We start from the raw sequence: 15,358 nt of genomic DNA on the forward strand, positions 1-15,358 counted from the left end.
ACCAGCTTGTGAACAAATAATATTTTTGTATGATTGCGTCCATGGTCAGATAATCGGCTCATGAAAATACAAGACGACATATCACAAGTTGTTTCCTGTCCACACTATATTATTTTATTGAGGGGGGGGGGTTCCAGGGGGGTCCCCAGCAAAAGTAGTTGAAGTTAATATAGCATCACAATCATGTATATGGCTATTCAAAAATAGCAGATCTACAAGCTCACGCTGCAAACTTGTATCTGCTATTTTTCCCGCATAAATCTTCTCTTCTGGGGGTCCCTAGCAGGGGTCCGTGGCCAAATGCATATTAATTTGGGGGTCCTTGACTTGAATGTACAGTACGTAAAATTTAAGATTGTGCAGATAGAAAAACAAGACAGCAGGGAACAATGTGTGATATGTCTTCTATTATACTCCTGAACAGAGCAGGGTAAGGACATGGGACACACCCAGTGAGAAAAGCTGAATCCTAGACAGTGACCCTGAGGTATGTCTCTACAATAGCCTCGCGTAGCCAGACTATATCACTGCGTGGATATGAGTCTGGTGCTTCTATGAGGACGTTTTTTTTCCAAGGGGGCGGGATCAAAACAATGGCTCTCGACGCAATTGGTTAGACCCACAACCAACTACCAATTACAATCTCCCATATTTGAATACTGGGCCCTGATTGGTCACCCCAGACTTCGGGAGCAGGAAATGGATTTACAACGGAGCGGTGCCAGACCCAAATCGCAGAGGGCAATTTTTTTTTTGCACAGGCAGATTCGTCTGGTCCCAGGCTATCTCTACAATGCCTGTCACAATTATTACATAATCTCCTAATGATAATTATTTGAGATAATTTTGAGACATTTTCAAAAATTATGGAAATAGCAGATGTACAAGCTCACAACGTGTGGCATTGCGACGCGTTGTGACCTTGTAGATCTGCCATTTCAACTCATAATGTTTTTCTGAAAGTATAAAGTTATTAAATATGTCAGTCATTTCTTTGCATATTTAGGTTATTTGTCATAGCTTCCCTGTGCAACTTCAAAGCCTAAAAGCCAAACAGAAATGTAATTTGCATTCATATGTTTCGTTGTTCAACGACAAAAAAACACAATTAAGTCATTAAGACAAATGAGTGGCCAGCCAGCCAGCCAGCCAGCCAGCGTGGGCCGGGAAGCTGTACACTCCTGGCCCCACCAGACAGAAAAAATATGTATTTTTTTTTGTGACACACCCGATAGCACTAATGACATCATCAACCATAGACAGCGGGCGACAACATGCCGTCCATTTCAGCTGAGCTGGCATTTCTACGCACCTGATTAATGGTAGCTGTGTGCGCGGTGTGTGTGTGTGTGTGTGTGTGTGTGTGTGTGTGTGTGTGTGTGTGTGTGTGTGTGTGTGTGTGTGTGTGTGTGTGTGTGTGTGTGTGTGTGTGTGTGTGTGTGTGTGTGTGTAGTGAAGCAGTGATGTATGGTTAACTGTCCACCGCGTTCATCTGCTTCAAGCCATACATCACAACTTCACTATGTAGCCTATGCAATCATCCACACACACGCACACGTTTGTATTACTATACTCAGGAGACGAAAAAATATATTTTCGGTGCACCAAACACCAACCCTACTGTAACTCTTTAACCTAAATGTCTAATCCTAACCTCAACCTAAAACGTCACCTCAAACCATTTAACTTACGAAGACCAGGAATACACACACACACACACACACACAGACACAGACACAGACACAGACACACACACACACACACACACACACACACACACACACACACACACACACACACACACACACACACACACACACACACACACACACACACACACACACACACACACACACACACACACACACACACACACACCTTGTAAAAGGGAACAGGATATGTATGCCTAGTATTGGCTAGTTCCATTTCCTATTATTATACAGCGTATAGTTACAGTAATACTGTAACCCCCCCCCCCCCACACACACATACACACACACACCCGCAACGATCAGAGGAAGTATGAGTTCATTTGCGAGAAGCACACAACGGTGCAGCAGTCCATTAAGAAGGCGGTAAGAGGAGTCCGTCCGATTGGACAGATTAACGCAGCGATGCTCAACCACTGGCTCAGCCATTGATCCAGCCCCCCCCCCCCCAAAAAAAATCGATTGATCGATCATTAGAATAAGAATGCTCTGAAAAAATGCACACGGCCCCACCACCTCTGACCGCTTTAAGTGGTCAGAGAGGGGGGAGGTCCACAAATGCTTTTGAGATTTACAAAGTGGGTCCTCCTGATGCAGAAAAGGTTGGGGACCACTGATCAAACACGGTCTCTCTCCTCCCCTCTGTTTATACACTCACAATCATGGCTTTCAAGTCGTCACGTCTCCCTGACGGCTGACACTCTGCAGTCAGTCAGCTCTGTTATAGGACTGCTGGTGAGCTGGACAGCCTGCTGCTGACAGGCAGCCCAGGGTGGGGTCCTTGGGGGGGGGGGGGGGGGGTTCCAGGGGGATCTACAAGCTCATAGCGCGGCACCGAGTGCCGCGCTATGAGCTTGTAGATCTGCCATTATTGAAAAATCTGGAAAATGTGTGCAAACCTTTGAATATATATATTTTTAAGCAAAGGTTTGTAACTAAAATCTTTGCTTCTGGGGGTCCCAGGAACAAATTATTTGAGATGGGCGGTCCGCGGCCACATATCATTTTGACATAAAAAAGTTTGACTACCACTGCCATAGAGGACACAGCAGGAGAACGTCACACAGTAGCAGCTAGAAGGCTTTGACGCCACACTTCTGAACCCTTTCCACCTGGCTACCATCCGTTACACCAGGGGTTTTCAACTGATTGTGAGCCAGGGACCACCACCCTGACTAAGAATCAACCAGGGGACCACTGTTGTGTTGGGTGGGGATATGGGCTGTAAGATTAGTCTTTTTGGTAACACTTGCTATGCATCCCAAGTCTATAATGCATCATAATCAGCTTATAACTCTGTATGATTGTAGTTATGAGAAATAAAATACGCATAACCCTTTCTAAGAATGTTTCTCAACTAATTGTGCATGGATTGGACACATGTTCTTAAATAATGACTGAAATATAGTGAGCAGAGCGTTTTTGCGAATTTCTCTTACTTTATCCAGCCTTCTAACTCATGTTAACTGATATACTGATGTGTAACTTATGTATGAGTGAGCAGACACATGCTATTACATCGGCACATTTCCTAATAACGACACTGTACACTTCCCCTTCTTGAGATTCTAACTTCCTTTTCTGTGGAAGTACTACTACCTCCCAGTAACTGTAACTGCTGTCAACTGCATTGACCCGTCATCTTAGGTCACCAAGTCCTTGAGTGAACTGTTTCTCAACTAGTGGTCCATGAACCAACAGTGGTCCATGATATGATTACAGGATGTCCAGTGGTGGAAAGTAACTAAGTACATTTACTTAAGTACTGTACTTAAGTATAATTTATTTTGAGAGGTATTTGTATTTGACTTGAGTATTTACAATTTCCAAAACTTTTACTTCTACCCCACTACATCTCAAAGGTTAATATTGCACTTTTACTTCACTGCAATTATTTGAAAACTTTAGTTACTAGTTACTTTGAAGATTTTGATTATTATTACAAAACATACATAAACCACTTCAGCCCTATATACATTTCATGTCATTTTCTGTCTCGAACCTTGCCCTATAGATATTCTTCAGGTAGCCTGCCAGCATGAACATACAACTGTCACAGAGATACAAAAGGTCAAATACATTTTGCTTTTACTGTAAGTTCTAGGAATTCTGCCCGGCAACTCATCCAGAACTTCACAAGGGACTGTGTTTCATGTGCCTCTTGACAGAGTCTGTGCACTCCTGTTTGTGTATAATTAGTACTAACTGGTTGCATCTTTGTGTTAGGATCAGCCGCAGCTGTTGAGGCCAGACACAAACATGTTGAGGCCGTCCGCAAACATACGGACGGACAGACAGACAGACAGACACACAGACAAAGTCAGTCCTTGGAGTGGCTAGCACCACTCAAAAATATCTTCACTTTCCTACAATACTGAATGCATGATCAGGGACCACATGCAATACCTCCACGGACCACCAATGGTCCACGGACCACCAGTTGAAAACCCCTGCATTAGACCGCTGAACAAGCCCTGAACACCTGACACCAGTCACCAGACTGTCCTGAATACCCTGACTACCATCAGACTGTTGAACGAGCCCCATCACCAGGTTTACACATGTAAACCTGTGGTGTGACGATACGTTGATTCTGAAACATCCTTGGTAGATTGTACAATGCCCCTGTGTATTCAAAAAGGCACCAAACGAACGGCTTTCTCCTCCCAATTGTCTTAACCACTTTCAACCTGGCTTCTATATTTTGGTTGTGTCACTGTAGGCAAAAAAGATAAGGAAAAAAAGAAGAAGCAAAAACAGCAGATCTACAAGCTGACAACGCACTGCAATGCTACGGTGCATTGTGAGCTTGTAGATCTAGATCTGAAAATTTCCGCCATTTTTTAAATGGGGCTTAAAAGGGATAGTTCACCCCCCGCCAATTTTTTTTTTTGATTAGTCACCCTATGGAGACTTGAATTCATGGATATGTTTCTGTTTTTGTCGCATTCCTAAGCCAATAATTTGATGACCAGCGGACCGGTAGGCAGCGGTTCCGGCAGGAGACACAAAGGAGACTCTTTGTGTCGCTCCTAAGCCAATTATTGGCTTAGGAATGCGACAAAAAAAAAAAAAATCCATTAATTCAAGCCTCCATGGGGTGACTAATCGATAAAAAAAAGTCATTTTGGGGGTGAACTATCCCTTTAACGAAGCACTTCACCCATTTTCAACCTCATGTTTACATAATTGGTCCTGTCTATTGCTGATACGAAAAACAATTCAACTCACTTCCTTACACCTGTAAACCTGTGACGTGGAGAGACAATACAGCTGATTGTGACAGAACGGTGGCTGTTCAGAAGAACAACGGCATCAGCCCGCGGAGGCTGGGATAGTAGGCCTGTCACGATTATTACATAATAGCCTGAATGCAATTATTTGACATAATCGCAATTATGTTACATCATCGCCAGAGTCGTTCCCATCCATCTGTATGAATTAATCCGTTGAATAAAAGCGAACATAGCCGATCTACAAGCTCTGGCTTAATAGATCAGCCGTTTTCAATATTTTTGAAAGTATCATTGTCATGGCATCGAGGAGTGCTTTTTTTTTTTACGGTAATCTCTGGAGATCAGGCTGGCCAGTCAGTCAGTAGTAGAGCACTCGCCTTTTGACAACAATGTCCTGGGTTCGATCCCGGGCACCGCCAACTCAGCGTATGAGTAGCACGACTTGAGTAACCAAACCGTACGGTAAATATACCCCACAGAGTGCCACGCTATGAGCTTGTATATCTGCTATTTTTGAATAGCCAAAGAAATCTTAAAATGACACAGATGCGTTCCCGGGGCTTAATGGGTTAAATGCCAAGTGCTGAAACAAGATTCAGGCTTTGACTGGCTGCCAACAGAAACGATACCAAACCGTGTTATTGCTCAAAACCGCAAGTGTTTCAGAAACTTCAACGTGGCATTCTCAGTGTGATTTCGAAACTGAATCCCAGGCAGGCAGCTATATGGTGTAATCTCATGTGAGATTAAAGTTACAGCGCATTTCAAAGTAAAGAATAATTTTGCACAGTGTTATCCACGTGTTTATGCATGTACGCTAACACAGATAGCAAGGAACAATGGAGTGTATGCTTATCTCAACAAGCCTCCAATATTTCACAACAATAGCAAAGACATAACCGGAGGGTGCAGCGATGTAACGCACGCACACACGCACACACAATTTTGTATTCCTTTATTCTCCACATTTTGTTATGTCAATACTTTCCTCCCCACACATTTCTGTGTGTTGTCACTGCTGTTGTCTCCTTGGCCTAACTGTTTAATATGCACCGCGGTGGATTCAAACCCCTTGACTCTGCGTGGTAGTGGACACTCAGGTACTTGGCATGTGCCACACGAGCGAGCGCCACCCCATAAGCAGGTTTTGAAAACACAATACAACATTTTAACCCATTAAAACTCATTCACTGCCAGAACTTTCTTTTTTGCGTTTGCCCACTGCCAGAGATTTTTAAGTTTTAAGTTTTAAAGATGGGGTGCCATGATATTTTTCAACCCTAAAACCTGATCATAAGGTATTATTATTATGTAAGGATTTTAAAAAAAAATAAAAAAGTGTACAGTAAGTGTTAAAATGTTGTTTTTATGTGGACACGCCTCCAGTTCATTAAGTATACCTGGTTCTCACCTTAGCACCTCCTCCACCACCTTAGCACCACCCACCTGTCCTAGTCCCTCCTCCTCCTCATGCCCACACCTGTTGTGTTATGATAATGAGGGGGAGGGTATGGCTTTGTGATGTCACTAAAGCGCTGTTTCTCTATTGGCACGTTTGACCCTCAAGGTTTCAGCCTCCAGGAAGAAACTCCAAATAGTCAGAGAAGACATAAAACACCATAAAAACACCACCGGGGGGCTTAATGAAGTTCTATCAACCTCATAGACACATGAAAAACAGAAAAAGTGCAAAAATATGGCACCAGCTCTTTAAGTTAACAAGGAAGTGGATGGGAGTCTAGATCTTCGAAAAATCATATCTCCTTGGTCTTTGGGTCAAAAAAAAAAAAAAAGTTTTTTACGTCAGTGGCAGTATTGGTTAATTACGTCACTTACGTCAGTGGCAGTGAATGAGTTAAGACCTGAGGACGATTCTACATAATGCCTTCTAAATCAGTAGTTCTCACACTTTCAAGATTTTTTTTTCTTCTAAAATAGCCAACACAAAAATCCCAAATGACAGATGCTTTTCCAGCTTTAATGGGTTATGTGGACAAATCAAATATCACAAAATATCCAAATAGAGCCTCTGCCTGATGCGACGCATTGTGAGCTTCTAATCTCACTACTTTTGTGTGACACTCTTGTATAAGGAAGTAGGGCGTTCATTTACAAAATAAACCCCAAAAATGTTGAAATATGGAGATACAAGGTTTCTGCCCGACAGCGACAAAAATAACTAAGTGGGTGAATGTAAATCATAGATAATAACACATAATAAATGAATAACAGCCGGAACAGTCAAGGTAAGCTCAGAAAATTACACTTTACGGTAATGCAGCCTTTAAAAGCAGTTAAAGACAATGATTATGGTGCTGAGGTGGTGCAGGTGTAAAGTACCTGTCCACCACCGCACCGCAGGGTCTGGGTTCTTTTGGTGGACATTAAGGGTTGGGATCCGGAACCGGAGGAATCGGAGCAACCGGATCCAATATTGAGAAACCGGAATCGGGTTCCATTACATTTGGTACCGTTTCCGCAACCGGTTTTTAATCACACCGTCAGGAGCTGGTATGTGCTGGTATTCACGTCTGCTATACAATTACAGTACCAGTGGGTTTCAAACCTTTTAATTTCAAGGACCACCATGACTCAGAGAGTGTATAAATGGAACCAAATGGACCCGTAAAGGGTCCATTTGGTTCCATTTGTACACTCTCAGAGTTACAGACCTGTAAGGGTCTTGCTGAGCGTCTTACAATTGGCCCGTGTTTGGGGGAGGGAAGCCGGGCGGGGAAGGTGATATTTGTCACTGCAGGTACTTAAAATGAAAATGTTTATTGTTAAAAAATTAAAGCTCTATATTGTGACAGCAATCATTGCACTAGAGTGTTTGTTCAGTAACAGGGTCTCTCCAGCTCTTTAATAATAATAATAATAATAATAATACATGTTCAGGTTGGGATACCAATTTCATCCAATCAGCAGAGAGAACCCAACAAAGATTCATATATCAGCTTGTGTTCCAGTTCAGATTTTGTCTGCGCATTTATTTATCTATTTAAATCACTTCCCAATTTCACTTGTTTTCCTATCTTGCACGACTTCTCTCTCACCTGATTGGATGAAACTGGCATCCCGACCTGAGAATTTATTTTCTGTTCACTAAAGGGCTGGAGAGACCGGCAGACCCCTGTTACTGAACAACAAAGAACAAACACTCTATATAGCAACGATTGCTGTGGCAATATAGAGCCATTTCATACTTATTTTAACACAACAATATGACTTACACTACCTTTTAATGTACTTCTGTCAAATCACTGCGTTACTGATGTTGGGTGGACACCCAGGAAGATTATAAATATAACATTTATCTGAGCAATCTGTGAAAATAAACCACTTAGAGCCCTGCATCATATTGTGTGGAAAGCTTTCTCAGAAAAGAGCCGATCTTCAAGATCTTATAGATCGCTATTTTGTAGATGAACGAAAAACAGAAAAGACACTAGCATAAAGCCCGGAGCGACTCTGGTTAACCACAAAGGGTTTAAGTGGTTAAAATAGGCTAGTGATGTAGGTGTGCAGCCTGCTATGAGGGTGCCAACTGTGTAGACTGTCAGCCCAGCCAGGGTTATTATAGTTCATATGTGCTGTGAACCAACCGCTCACACATTCTAGAGGAAAGAGTGAAAACTGTAGCTGCATAATAAGTGGGTCACACAAAACACCCATATATTTCTCATATATGGGGGTACATATATATATATACATACATATATCAGCTCCCTCCATCTAAAAACACCCATATCAGCCCTCTCACACACATCTGAAAACACCCATATTAGCCCCCTCACAGATCTAAAAACACCAATATCACTCCCTCTCAGATCTAAAAACACCCATATCAGCCCCCTCATAGATCTAAAAACACCCATATCAGCCCCCTCGTAGATCTAAAAACACCCATATCAGCCCCCTCACAGATCTAAAATCATCAATATCAACCCCCTTAACACCCATACCAGCCCCCCGCCCCTCCCCCCATAGATCTAATCATCAGCATCAATAATTGTTTCAATAAAGGAGAGATGACACAGCCTTCCTTCTGTAACACAACCTGTTCGGTTTTAATGTATGGCTGAGAGACCATAATATAGCTATTAGCTGTCACCTAAAACCTTTAAAGAGAGAGAATAGCCTTATCATCAAAAAAATGGGTGACATTATATGCAATGACCTTTGCCATATGTTATTTAATTGTCCCCAATAAAAAAGTATATATAAAATAAAATAAATTAATATGACCAGACAGACAGATATGTTAATAATAAAATACAAAAACAAATCACAAAAACACGACTAAAATAACCTGCTCAACATTTTAACCAACCAACTGAGTCTTTTGTAGATCATTCAACAACAAACAGATACATATGATTCCATGCTGCAAGATGCATTCAAGGCTTGGTTTGTTGACAAACCACGACACATTTGGTTTGGGGGCAAACCGACGTACGAAACGTATAATAACAACATAGTGGTTATTAATAATTTGAATAACAAGCAAGCCGAGAAAACGTTACAATAACACTTTACAACGCCGCTCTGTCTGTGCACCAAAAATCAATAATATCAACTGTCCAATTTTTGTTATAATTAATTTAATTTATAATAATTTAAAATACTAAAAATATATATATTAATAATACTTTTTAATTCATTTTAAATATAATATAATATAATGTTAAGAACGACATGAACACAACCAATGCACATAAATAACACAACCACTGCTGCCTCTATAATTAGACAGTTAATCACTGCAGCCGCACAGTTTTTTTACATGCATATAATATACACACAAAACAGTACAGTAACCTATCATTTATACTTCGAAAATTGCAGATCTACAAGCTCTTGTCTTGTAGGTCTGCTATTTTCGGCAGGCGACACCGGAGCGTCAAGCTTTACCCAGCACATATCCCCATACTAGCTCTGGTACAGAGCGTTAGAGAGTTCTCTCTAACGCTCTGTTAGGAGCGGTGCTCCTCCCATGGACTGAAAATTCCACTACCGTGCGAGGTCTCCTATTTTAGTCAAAATGAACAAAACAAATTTGCTACTCATCAAAACGAAGGATGTTTTGGGTTGTTGAAAGACGATTCTCCACGGTGGGAAGTCTTTCAGGACCCCAACCTCTCTGTATGATACACTTTTTGGGCAGAAAACAAATATGTCCGCCAGACGGAAATTATTTTAATTACTCACCTGCGCCCTCTAAAGATCTGGTCTATGTTCATTTATATTGACCAGATCTGTAGAGGGCGCAGTGGAGTAAATACAATATGTATTTTCTGCCCAAAAGTGTATTATACAGCGAGGGTGGGGTCCTGAGAGGCTTCCCACCCTGGAAAATAGACTTTCAACAACACTAAACAGCCTTTATTTCGGTGAGTAGCAAAATAATGTTGTTTGTTTTTTACTAAAGAAGGAGACCTCGCACGGGAGTGGGATTTTCGGTCTATGAGCAGAGCAGCGCGCCTGGCAGAGCGTTAGAGAGAACTCACTATAAACGCTCTGGACCAGCTGGGCTATCCCTGTGTTACCAACCTTTATAGAAGCTTTGTGCCGCTTGCTGCTGCTGTCCAGTCCCCGGGGTTTAGATGGGAAGAATCAGAAGAAGAACCAAGAATTAAATCCCCCCAAAAATATCAAAATAGATAAATCACAAAAGATTATTCCAGATATTATTCCAAAACGCGGCGTTCTCCTCTCCTCATGAACGTAGCGCGTTCGTTCAGACGCGGCTCTGGCTACAATGTTGCAGAGATCTGATCCATTCTATCTAAATGATCTCTCTGATCTAGATGTAAATAGGCTTAGGGCAGGCTACTATAAGCTACGTTACAACCACAGCCAGCTGTAGATCTCTCCGTCCGAGGGTTTATTAGATGCATAGAAGCCGAAACAAACAAAACAAAAAACGAGCCCTGATCTTCGCCACCGCTGCTGTATTTTGAACCATAAATGAGGCGATGACTGTTTTTGTGTCTGTGTGTGTGTGTGTGTGTGTGTGTGTGTGTGTATGTGTGTGCATCTGTGATCCACAGGCAGCTGTGTGTGTGTGTGTGTGTGTGTGTGTGTGTGTGTGTGTGTGTGTGTGTGTCCGTGCGCGCGCGCGTGCGCGTGTGTATGTGTACAGTAGCTTCTATGCGTCACACACTTCCGTGTTAAAATGGACTTGGGGGGGGGGGGGGGGGGAATGGAAGAGAAATAATGCATTTGAAGGACATGTCGCCACGCGAGGGCGACACTAAACGCAACGATGACTTCAAATTATGTTTCAACTGTCTATCAGTGGCTCTGTAACCAGTGTTGCCAGGTCTGCTTATTGTAATTACCCCCCAAGATTGTATTTGAAAATAGCAGATCTACAAGCTCACAACGCGTCGCATCGCATCAAATAGCTGGTGTATATGTTTAAAGTGCTCATGTGGCCCATGTGCTTGTCTCTCTCACAGAGTCTGGCAACACTGTCTATAACGTCAATTAAGGACCCCCCAAATTAGACATATTTGGCCACAGGCCCCAATATGAAAAGATGTAGTGCCAGGGGCCCCTAGAAGAGAAGGATTCCACCCTGTGGAACTCCATCCCAATAGGGATTCGCCATGCTCCAACACTGGACTCTTTTAAAGCTGCCTTGAAAAGACACCTATTCTCTCAGGCTTATGGCATATAGTTGTTTTTTGTTTGTTTGTTCAGTTGTCTGTTATTTGTTCATTGTTCTGATGTAAAGCGTCCTTGGGTTTATGAAAGGCGCTATATAAATTCAAGCTATTATTATTATTATTAAGGATTGAATATTTCAAAATTATTCAAAAAAATCCTCACATCTTCTCAAGATTTTAAATAAATACATCAGCTCGTACAAGCTCACAACCCATTGCATTTGCAACACATTGTGAGATTGCAGATTGGCTATTTTGGACAACCACTGGTAGCTTGTAGATCGGACCCCACTTTGAGGACAACTGGTATATTATATATCAGTGGTTCTCTAACATTTTCATGTTAAAGGCCCCCCAAATTGATATGCATTTACTAACTATTTGGCCACGGACCCCCATCAGAAAAGATTGTGTGCCGTAGGCCTAAGAGAAGATATGTCAAGATTGTTTTTCCAAATCTTTGAATAGGTGAAATATAAAATAAGGAGTTTAACACAGTATATTAACTCAAGCAAGCAACTTTCACTAGTAGTAGTTGAGTAGTTGAGTAATAGTTGACCGGGAGTATACTTTGACTCAAGTTCTGGGCTTGAGTACTTTGCCACTCCTGGCATATATATCATTACTGAAAACAACACAAGGAAGCCATGTATTGCCAAATCTAATATTAAAAGTCTCAGTGGAAGTGATTATGATGTTATGAATGAGCCAGTATGTCATCTTGACTTGAACTGCATAATACGGCCACATCAGAGAAGCCAGTAATTCACTGCTGGGGCAGTTAGTTTGTGTGGAAAAACCGCTCACTTAAGGGGTGGGAATTTTAATCCTCTGTTGTCTCAAAGCCTGGGCTCTGTCTACTGTGAGATGCTGTCATTGTACTCGGGACCTTATTACAGATGCACGGCCTGCCTCGACATCCTTGGGGGAAGGACAACGGGCCCTCTGTGCTGTGTGTGTGTGTGTGTGTGTGTGTGTGTGTGTGTGTGTGTGTGTGTGTGTGTGCTGGAGAGAGTGGGCACCTCAGAGTGGCTGCTGTGGGCCTGCCAAATGGACATGCATGCGTCTCAGACAGTGTCTGAGCGATGCAGACCGCCTTCGCTGTGTCCAGGGGATTGGTTTTGGACGGACGGACGGACGGGGTGCGAGTGTGAGTGTTTGAAATGTGCAGGCGATTGGACACAGCTCGTTTCTTGCCCTTTATACTCGCAAAAGAGGCCCTATACCCCAGTGGTTCTCAAAGGTTTTCATGTCAAGGACCCCCCAAATTATGTATTTGGCCGCAGACCCCCATCTAAAAAATGTTTGTTCCAGGGGCCCCCAGAAGCAAAGATTTTAGTTACAAATGTTCGCTTAAAAATATTTATTATATTCAAGGATGTGCACACATTTTAAAGTGGTTAAAATTATGAATGATCAAACTAATTTGGCTGGGGACCCCCTGGTATCCCCCCAAAGAACCCCTGGGGGTCCCCGGACCCACTTCGAGAACCAATGCTTTAACCTCACAATAAAAATGACCCCAAAAACAGCAAAACCACAACCAGCACAACCTCAGGCTGTGCCTGATGTGACCAGATTTGGACTCGACTTTTCCTTGATCTTATAAACCATGTGGATTTGACCGGTCAACAGGCACGTGTCGTGTACACACATAGACATCAAAGGAGGTTTCAGCCCCTGCCCTTTTACCTGTCTGTATAGCAAGTGTCCTCTCCAGACCATGAATGCAGCATTTACGATGGTGAAAGAAATGCCAATGCCCCCTTTCCATTACTGCACCTGAAAGAAGAATTCAAGAGAATTGCCTTTTCCGAACTCTCATGAACTTAAATGAACTGCATTTTATGTTGAAAGAATTACACACTCTGTGTAGAGATCCATGCCATATACGCTACATCTAAAGGCTTACTTATTTGAGAGCGGCGTCGCACACCCGAAAAAAGACGATGTACAAGATAGTCTATTTTTGCCAAAAGTGTCCTTTTCATAGATGTCAGCCCCTGCCCCTGACATTCTCTGCACGTCCCTGCCGGTGAAAGTTACTGCCCTAATAGGCCTATATCATTCTATGTGAACCTTGACAATGCGTAGATACTCTTTTGCTTTTACTTTTTGCTGCTAATGCGGACCTACCGAAGTGTCGCCACCTTTCACCTTATACTGTACGTATAAGGTGTACTGTTTCACGCTTGGAGACACAAAAAGGGGGAGTTGTTTCACCTCTTTGACCTTGACCATTCAATGAGGAATCATGGCCGTAAAGGGAACCCAATCAACCCATGCCCCTCCGGATATGCAATACCCATTTGTACCCGTTGCCAGAGTACTTAGTGCAGCACACATTATCATATTACAGGGAGGCCAGTCTATGACATCAGTACTATGATGTCATATTGATGACGTCAGGGATCTCCATATATGGGCATAAAGGAGACAGACAGATACAGAGAATTCTGGACAACTGCCGGTTTGACTTCCAGGTCAGCACAGCTCTCCCTCAGGTCCTCTGTGATATGTACGCCAAGTTTGGTTAGTCGTTATTGAAATATCCTGGAGACAGAGATTTTGTGCATTTAAAGACAGAAACAAAATCCAAAAGTGCAGATCTTCAAGCACACAATGTTTGTAGAATGCACTGTGAGCTCGTAGATGTGCAATTTTGTATGTTTTTGGAATAGGGGTTAAGTGGTTAAAAGTGGGATAAAGTATGTAGGGTACTCCCGTATTGCAAGTGGTGTAGGCCATTAATTACACCGTTTAATTCCCTTACTGGCAGCACATTTTGATCTGTGTGTGTCTGTGTTATCTTCTATCATTCTGCTTGGATGGAGTAGTCAATCCACTGGTACTTGATGGACTCATCCAAGGTCCCAACGTTCCACTCAGCAGAGCATGACACACATGATATACTATACTTCCACACAGGAATGGAGAGTATTAGATTACATGATTATACTTCCACACAGCAGTGGAGATGAACTGATTACAGGTACAAAGGTAACCGTTATAGACACGTTTGATTTCTTTCAGCCCTATATGTCCCCCGTCCTCAAGAGGCCTTGCCTTTTGCCTGGCCATGATCGGTTCTTAACTTGTTTTTGCCTGGTTAAAATATATGAATACAGTATCATATATATGAATACGTTAATATGTTGCATTTCTCAAAATACAGTGTAGATTATGGTCCCAGATAAAAAAAGAAAAAAACATATCAAATGGGGATTCCCTGACCTAATGTATATTAAACTGCGAGTCCTTAAAGGAGTAGTTCATCCAAAAATGACTTATTTTCTATCAGTTACACACCCCATGAAGCATTGAATTCATGGAGATTATTTGATGACTGGTGGTCTCTCCGGTAGCTTTGAGTCTCCTACCAGATGCATTAGCATCTTTCCGCCGGTAATCAAATTATTGGCTTAGGAATGCGACAAAAACAAAAAAATATCCATGAATTCAATGCTTCATGGGGTGTGTAATTGATAGAAAACAAGTATTTTTTGGGGTGAACTATACCTTTAAACCATTAAAACCGGGAAAGCATCTGTCATTTTAGATTTTTGCATTGGCTATTCAAAACTAGCAGATATACCGTGCCGTGAGCTTGTACATCTACTATTTTTGAACATGTTTGAAAAATCTTCAGTGTGAGAACGGCTGATTTAGAAGGCCTTTGTAGAATCGGCCTCTAATGGGTCTTAATGGGTTTGAGAAGCAGCGGTGTTTTTCAGCAGCA

At 42.2% G+C, this 15,358-nt stretch overlaps 1 protein-coding gene across 1 annotated transcript in view; it reads right to left on the reverse strand.

The window, feature by feature from the left end:
* The window catches only part of marchf8 (membrane-associated ring finger (C3HC4) 8), a 150,176-nt gene extending 139,228 nt beyond the window's left edge, over window positions 1–10,948 (reverse strand). The window contains exon 1 of the mRNA XM_080449261.1: window positions 10,499–10,948. The gene's annotated coding sequence lies outside the window, so the exon portion shown is untranslated. The remainder of the gene's footprint in view (window positions 1–10,498) is intronic.
* Between the last annotated feature and the right edge of the window lie 4,410 nt (window positions 10,949–15,358).

Source organism: Gymnoscopelus braueri (assembly GCF_963280865.1).
Source record: "Gymnoscopelus braueri genome assembly, chromosome: 14".
NCBI lineage: Eukaryota > Metazoa > Chordata > Actinopteri > Myctophiformes > Myctophidae > Gymnoscopelus > Gymnoscopelus braueri.